At 43.3% G+C, this 7,807-nt stretch overlaps 1 long non-coding RNA gene across 1 annotated transcript; it reads left to right on the top strand.

The window, feature by feature from the left end:
• The first annotated feature begins 306 nt into the window (after positions 1-306).
• Positions 307-6,907, top strand: LOC117667336 (uncharacterized). The gene is made up of 4 exons (XR_004592013.3): positions 307-1,204; positions 2,372-2,560; positions 4,735-4,983; positions 6,332-6,907. It is a non-coding gene; the product is annotated as an uncharacterized LOC117667336 (long non-coding RNA).
• The last annotated feature ends 900 nt before the right edge of the window (positions 6,908-7,807 follow it).

Raw genomic sequence — 7,807 nt, 5'->3', positions numbered from 1 at the left:
CTTTCAACCACCGTTTTGTTCTTCCAGAAATGTTCATATTTCCTAGCTTCCCTCTTGTAAAATTCTGTAGGCAGCTGAAGTCAATAATGTAGAATTTATTGCATAGCCCAATGCAATTGGGCCATAGAACTGCCCTTTTGTTTGCTCTCTCTCTTTACTTAATGGATGAACTCGGCTGAAAATTTTTGTTCATTTCAAAACCTACTTGCTTAACTAGTGATGCCCTAAATTATAAAAGTGAATATCCCACATAATACTGACATGTTTTATGACAGCAGATTAAATAGACCGAAATACATAATCTCCTTGAGGCCTTCTGCGGCTCAAGATAGTGAAAGGAAAATGGCAAAATCTGCTCTGCCATCAGCTGGCAAAGAAATGAGATGCTTCAGCTCAGCATCATTTATGCACCCAACACAAACTTGTGGGTGATGAATGCTAAGTGGGTCTGAACGGCAGGAAGGTGGTGGGCAATGGGCATCCTGCTGAGGAGGCAAGGGCTCAGGTCGGCCTTCAGCAGCAGCCAACAGCTGGGCTTGGGGGAGCCCATTCAGCCCTCAGGGCTTGCAAAGCCAAAGTGGACAATTATACCCGGGTGGTGGCGGTGGCGGCTGCTTGGAAGGGCCCATTTATAGATGAGCCAGGAGAAGACGCAACCCAGTGAGGGCTACTCATTGCTGTTTGGGATGAATGAATAGCTCTACGTGGGTTGTTTCTTCTCCTGACCTGGCAGATCTGGAGAGATGCCCAAGATATTCCCCGTTACGTGTTTATGATTGGCAAGCATCTTTTTTTTTTTTTTTTTTTGCTGGCATTCAGGTTCATGCTCAGACTAACAATGCTGGAAGACTCCTTCAAGTGTGTTCAGTCAAGTGCTTAAAATTGCGCTGCCAACTACTGAAAAATATCCAATGCAAAGAAACCAGGGAAAATTGCTTTTCACTAGCTTGCAAATGACCCCGTGAGTGTGTGTTCCTGAAATATTCATGCCTTGTTTCTCCACCACAGGTCTTCACTGTCTAGCAGAGACAGCCTCCCTGACTAGCATCCACCCTCCGGAATGCATGCAGGTGCAGCGAAGGGCTGACAGTTGTGCGTAGCCAGGTGGTTTCCCCAGAGCCAGGACTGGGGCTTGGAGTATCCAACCACTCAAGGAATGAGCTGGTTCTTCCTGAAGAAGGGAAGGCTTTGTGTAGGTAGCCATGTAAGTCAAAAGCAGCATTTGGAAGCCTGCCCAGAAATGCACCAGAAGCCACGGGCGTATTTTAAATGTTAAATGCAACAAGCACACATCTAGTGAGCTGTATTCTGAAGCACTGAAATTTCTGGTAGCATTGTGCACAAGTCCTACCCATAGAGCAGGGTAATCTTGCTATGCTCCAAGGCCCACACTGGTCACTAATGTTGCCAAGCCAAAACTGGGAATGCTGGGACATGCTCAAGCTGTGCTCCTGGTTAACATCAGGCATGGCCATCTGGATAACGGCTCTTGGGAGTATTGTCATGCTCCAAGGAAGCCTCTCCTCCATCCTGTGATAGGTTTATCCCCAAATCATCACACATTCATGTCTTCCTCCCTGCTCCTTGCTGAACCATTTGCTTAGGGTTCCATTTGTTCTCTTGCATGCTTGAGTTCCATCCTTCGTTGCTCTTACGCTATTCAGCGACCAATCCTCGATTTTATATTTCTGATATAAAATCATAATTTACGCCTTGTCACGTTTTTTTCTAAATCAACAAACAAATAATCAACTTTCTTTCTGACTTTCATACATTTCTAAATAATCTGTTGTAGAACAAAAATCTGGTCTGTACAACTTCTGCCACAAGATGCTATGTTGCTAGTTGGAAACCCAAATTATTTGCAACAAATATTAGATAGTTTGCAAGGATAAAAACATATGAAGAGGCATAATAGTGTTGTTACACTAATTTTTTTTTGTTTACTACTTCTTATGTTTTACCGGCACTTTGCATAATGTTGTTTATCCAAAACGGGAATGAGGTGATGAGTATGTATGTGTTTACATATGTGTGACTTCTAATTTGGAATCATTGGCAAATAAGGTGAACATTTCCTCTACCTCTTTACCTTAGTAATTAACATTTTTTAAAGTGTAAATCCCAGAAGTGAACTTTATGACACTTCTACTTTAAACCGATAGATTACATTTGAAATATAATTTTCAATCCAACTTTGTCTTCATTTAATTATGTGCTTTGCCAAATCCTCTGCTTATATGTAATGTATCATATCTCTAGCATTCCCACAATCTACTAAGGAAGTTACTCAGTTAAACAATGTGGTAAGGCTAGCTTGGCACGGTTGTTCTTAACATGATCCTGCCGATTTCTTTATGTTTTGCTTCAGAAACTTCCCAGGCCTTGAAGTCATGTGGACCGGTAGTTCTTTTTCCCATGGGTCTGCTGCCTGGGACGATGGTTGACCTCCTTCAGCAGTCTGGAACGTCCCTGGTTCTCCTGATACGAGCCTTCTCACGGCAGAGGGTAGCCCTGGAAGCAGCCTAGCCAGAGACAAATAGATGCAGATCTCTGATACGTAAGTTAGAAGAAATGAAGTCATAATGAAAGAATTCCATCAACTGCCATGTATCAAGTTTGGGTTTGGCTAGTCTAAAGAAAAGAAGAAGTGGGGTGACATGATAGCAGTGTTCCAGTATTTGAAGGGCTGCCCCAAAGAAGAGGGGGGCAAATTATTCTTCAAAGCACCAGAGGGCAGAGCCCTGGTGGTGCAGCAGACTAAAGCACTGTTATTAACATCCAGCTGCCTGCAATTACTGCAAGTTCAAATCTCACCAGGCTCAAGGTTGACTCAGCCTTCCATCCTTTCAAAGGTAGGTAAAATGAGGACCCAGATTGTGGGGGCAATAAGCTGACTGTGTATAAATATATACAAAAGTATGAAGGCTTAACGCATTGTAAGCTGCCTTGAGTCTCCGGAGAAGGGCGGCATATAAATCAAATTTAAAAAAAAAAAAAAAGAAAGAATGGTTGGAAACTAACAAAAGAGAGAAACAACTTGGAATTAAGGAGAAACTTCCTAACAGTGAGGACAATTAACCAGTGGAACAGCTGGCCTCCAGAAATTGTGAGTGCTACATCACTGGAGGTTTTTCACTGGTATAGGTTCTCCTGCTTGAACAGGGGGCTGGACTAGAAGACCTCCAAGGTCCCTTCCAGCTTATTCTATTCGTTGTGTAAGCATGAGCCCTGTATATAGTGAATCAAAACTTAAATTCTTGTGTTACTTTCTCCCACCCATACAACATAGTGGCTTGAAGCTTCTCTCTTTGTGAATGGTTTCCTTGTTACAGCATTTCCATAAAGGCCAGGACTGTTTGTCTAATTAGTTCCAAATAATATTGCAAGTACTTGCATCAAAATATTTCAGATTTATACACTGTCCCCTTTACCCATTTATGGCTTTCTTAAATCAACATCCTATTAAGCTTTTTTTTTTTTTTTACTGTTGAAGTCTTTCAAATATTATTTTCCTCTTTTCTTTCTGTAATCCAGAAGAAAGGCTGACTCACTGAATGGTTGTTTTATTTATTCTGCTAGCGTGATGATCTCTCTTTAACAGTAAATTGGTTATATTCAGAAGTGTTTAAGAAAGCGAGGCTTTGAGTGAACCGAATGACCTTGAAAAGGCTGACCAGTGACTGCAAGCAGGCTGGCTCCGCCTTGTGCCCCTGGCCGCTCTACTCATAAGGAGACCACAAGAGCCTCTGAGCCTCATGGTCTCCACACAAGGGGCAGCCCTCCGTGGGTCAGACCGCAATTGCTCAGTTGCTTCTCATCTGGAGATGCTCCACCAGCCAGAAACTGCGATCTGGATGCTGATCATCTCCGCATCTTTGGAGGCATCTAGTCTGTCACGAACCTCACCCAGAAGTGCTCAAAATCATGTTTTCTTTTGGGGGGGAGCATTTGCTTCATTTATATTTCACGTTAAGCATTTAAGATCCATATTTCTGCCAAAAATTTTGAAAAGTCAATACCTGTAATGCCTAATGTAGAAGCCCCCTTTTCAGTTTCTTGTTAGGTCTCTTGAATATTTTTTTCTATTTTTTTCTTTGATTTTTTTTTCCCCCTAAGAAATCTCTGGGTTTGGAACTGAGTTAGGTCAAAGGCTCTGCTGTTTAAAAGTAAAAAACACACCTTCCAATTTATCTTAATGGAATCGTATTGTGCTGGAATGTGCAGCTGGAGGAGGTGGATGTGCGCATGTCAATCATAGTCTCACAGCTTCTCAGGGAGGAGGCAGCACTTTCCAGAGAGGGTCCCAGGACAAGAGACTGCCCTGGTCCTGAACTGGAGGGGGAGAGGAGGGGAGGAAAAAAAATTCAACCACCTAGAATCTCCCAGGATATATTCATTAGGTTAAAACAGGGGTCTGCAACCTTAAATACTCAAAGAGCCATTTGGACCCATTTCCCACAGAAAAGAAAACACCGGAAGCCACAAAACCTGGGTGGGCGTGGCCAACTCAATGTCACTCACTTCTACCAGTCACATGGTAGCCACACCTACCCAGCTGGTCATTACGGCAGAGAACCAGTTGTTAAAAAACACCGGGAAACCACAAAATCCTTTTGACATATCTCTCTCTCCCCTCCCTCCCTCCTTCTCTCCCCCCCTCTCTCCTTCTCTCTTTGTATCTCTCTTCCCTGGCCGCTTCTCCATCCGCCACTGTCACCCTTACCTTCTCAGGCCAGGCGAGGAGTGACTGGGAGAGGAGGGCGAGGGGCAGGGCCAGCCAGTGGTGGGATCACCCAACAGGGAGCCACAGCAAAGCCACAGCAGAGGGCCCAAAGAGCTGCATGCGGCTGCGGAGCCGCAGGTTGCTGACCCCTGGGTTAGAAGATGAGAGCTTCAGACTGGCGCGATTCTGTCTATTAATAAAGCAAATAAAGAACTGGACTTGATTGCCTCTCACTGAGTCATCTTTGGGCCTGACAGGTATCATTTTTTGCTTAAGCTCATCAGTAAAAAATAAAAAACCAAACCTCTTTTCTTTTACACATGTCAGGCGTGGGAAACCAGAAGCCAGGATGGAGTTCAGCAGCAATGCAAGTTATACATGCAACCTATACACAAGAATCTGATCTACTAATGGTCAAGGCAAACTGGTACAAGAGTCAATGGACTACAGGGGTGGGTGGGGCTGGACTTAGGTCTGTGGGGACTCCAGACTGATGATATTTGATCCTGCCCCCGGGCTCAGCCTGGTCATCTCCAAAATCACAGTATTTCAATCAGAATTTCTTTAAGTGCAATCACATCTGCATTCTTAATCTAATATTAAAATATTGCTGCATAACTTGCAGGTCTCTCATGCTCTTCCTGACAAAATCCCTGGAAATGTTTCCTAATTCTGCAAATTGTGCATTAATTCTGTAGACTTTGTTGATGTCTGCCTTCATATTACTTTTCTGTCAGTTGCTCTAATGATCCTCTCCTTCCCTTCACCAATTTTTCCACTTTGGAACTTTATATTTCTGATTACACAGTCAAAAAGTCTTATCTCGTACTACATTTATCTCTTTGTTTGGTAAAATCCACCAATTGTCTTTTCCCTGTGATGTTAAATTAGCATTTCCATAAAAGTTTGGTCTATTTGTCTAAATAGTATCAAAAGCACATTTGCTAAAGTATAAATATTTCAAATTTAAATTGTCCTCCTTTATCTTTTCTAACTTTCTTAGATCAGAATCTTATGAAGTGTTTTGCTGTTAATTTAAAGCGCTTGAAATTATTATTTTGCTTTCTTCTTTTTTAATTTGAAATGAAGGCTGACTTGCCAAATTTTTCTTTCTTTCTCCTGCTGAACTGATAATCTCTTTTTAACTGTAAATTGATTATATCCAAATGTGATTAAGAAAGGGAGGCTTTGAGCAACTCCAGTGTCCTTAAAAGGCGGCACTGCAGTTGTGAACATGCCGGCTCTTCCTTGACTCTCCACTACTTGACTCATGAGTTGACAGCAAGAACCTTTGATGAGGAGCAGCTGTCCAGAGTGCAGGTGGGCAGTCTCTTGGCCTCTCCTTATTCTGAGAGGCTCCGTCAGCCAGAATTCATCAACTAGCAGCCAATCGCTGCCGCTATAAATACCATCTCTGCTTCTCCAGAAACATTTTAGTCCACCACAAACATCACCCAGGAACTTCTGTCACCCATTTCATTCTACTACTCATCATTTCTTGGTGGAGGACACATATGCTCTGGCCAGAGACGATTCAGACAAAAGACATATTGAACGGTTTTTCCTTTCTCTTTGCTATGTTAATGCTTTCTGTGTCATTTTCAGGGTCCAGTTGGTGTATGGATTCATGGATCTTCCTTCTGCCATCAGCGAAGCTAAAGGAGCCCTTGCTAGTTCTGGCCCCCTTTTTCAGCTATTCCAAGAGAAGAGAAGAAGCTTCTGCTGGCATCAAAGTCAAAAGCCAGAGGGAAGGTAGGGGCAGAGACAAGTTTTATGAAGTGGCAGCTACTTTGAAGTTTCCCCCTTCTTCTGACCTTGTCCTAGGGCAGCACAAAGGTGTTAATTCTCTGTTAGAATTTGTCACCTGATTACCTGATCAGAAACTGGGAGTGATTTGAAAGGAAGATAATAAAGTCAGGAAAGGACCAGGGAATTGAGGACAGAAAGTTTCATGGTGGCTTAAGGAGAGGTGGAGAGAACTTCTGCGCATGCAGGAGGAAAAGGCCTCATGTCTTCCCACCATTACTCTGCCTAGGTTCTTTTTATCGTTCCCTATTTTTGTGCAAGCAGCCCAGAGGTACTCCAGAGTCAGGCAATTCCTAATTCAAACACCTGCATAGATACAACATCAGGCCTCCCAAAGGTGCTTTTCAAGAGGCAACTGGACTTTCTGGTTTTTGTTTGAAGATGTTTCACTTCTCATCCAAGAAGCTTCTTCAGCGAAACGTCTTCAAAGAAAAACCAGAAAGTCCAGTTGCCTCTTGAAAAGCACCTTTGGGGCAACCAGGACCTGGATGACTGAGACTCTCCATAAACGTCAGGCCCCTTTGGTCATTTCTTTTTGGAACCTTCCTCCAGGTCTCCTCCTCGGTGAGGTGGGGAATCACAGACGCCACTACCAACATCGCTTTTATTCATGCCTGCCCTTGTAACCAAATCATTTGGACTCCTGAACAGAAGTAGTTTTGTTCATCATAGCACATGATTCTCCCTCTTGTTTCCATATTTTTTGAATAAATGGGATTCTCAAATGTGGGGTAATTTCACTGGTCTCCATTGTATCAATCAAATCATATTTCATTTCCTGCATTAGAAGTTCAGGCTTCTAATGCAGGAAATTCTAATTCTGAGCATTAACTTGTAGACAATGAAAACCACAAACTTTATGAGCCAATGTTACTCCTGCTTTTTACTGAATGATTTAGTAGTCTCGATTACAGCCACATTTCCTTCTATAGCGTGCAAGTCTCTATTTCCTCCAGGGCTTTTATCTCCCAGTTGAAAGCTCTTCTGATGCTGCTTGCCATGCTCTGGCCAAGCATAGTTTTGCAGTCTTCCTGAGATGCCAGCCATCTTGTGCCACATGCCCATCATCCAGACATCCCGGGCCCTGCATCCGGAACCAAAATTCTGCTGTCCACCTTATTGGGGTCCTGGCGTCCCCTTTCTCTCCTCATGCAGTGACTGAAAATATGGAGGAGAACACCATCTGGAGGGCCCCGGGAAGGTCTCGAGCTTCCTCCAGGACAGGTGCCATACGAAAAGTAGCCTGAATTTGTCAAAAACAAACCTTACCAGTCA

The sequence above is a fragment of the Pantherophis guttatus genome, chromosome 14 (genome assembly GCF_059756535.1).
Source record: "Pantherophis guttatus breed Tessera chromosome 14, ASM5975653v1, whole genome shotgun sequence".
Classification (NCBI taxonomy): Eukaryota; Metazoa; Chordata; class Lepidosauria; order Squamata; family Colubridae; genus Pantherophis; species Pantherophis guttatus.
Note: the sequence above shows the minus strand (reverse complement) of the source record. Positions and strands in the feature narration are given on the sequence as shown.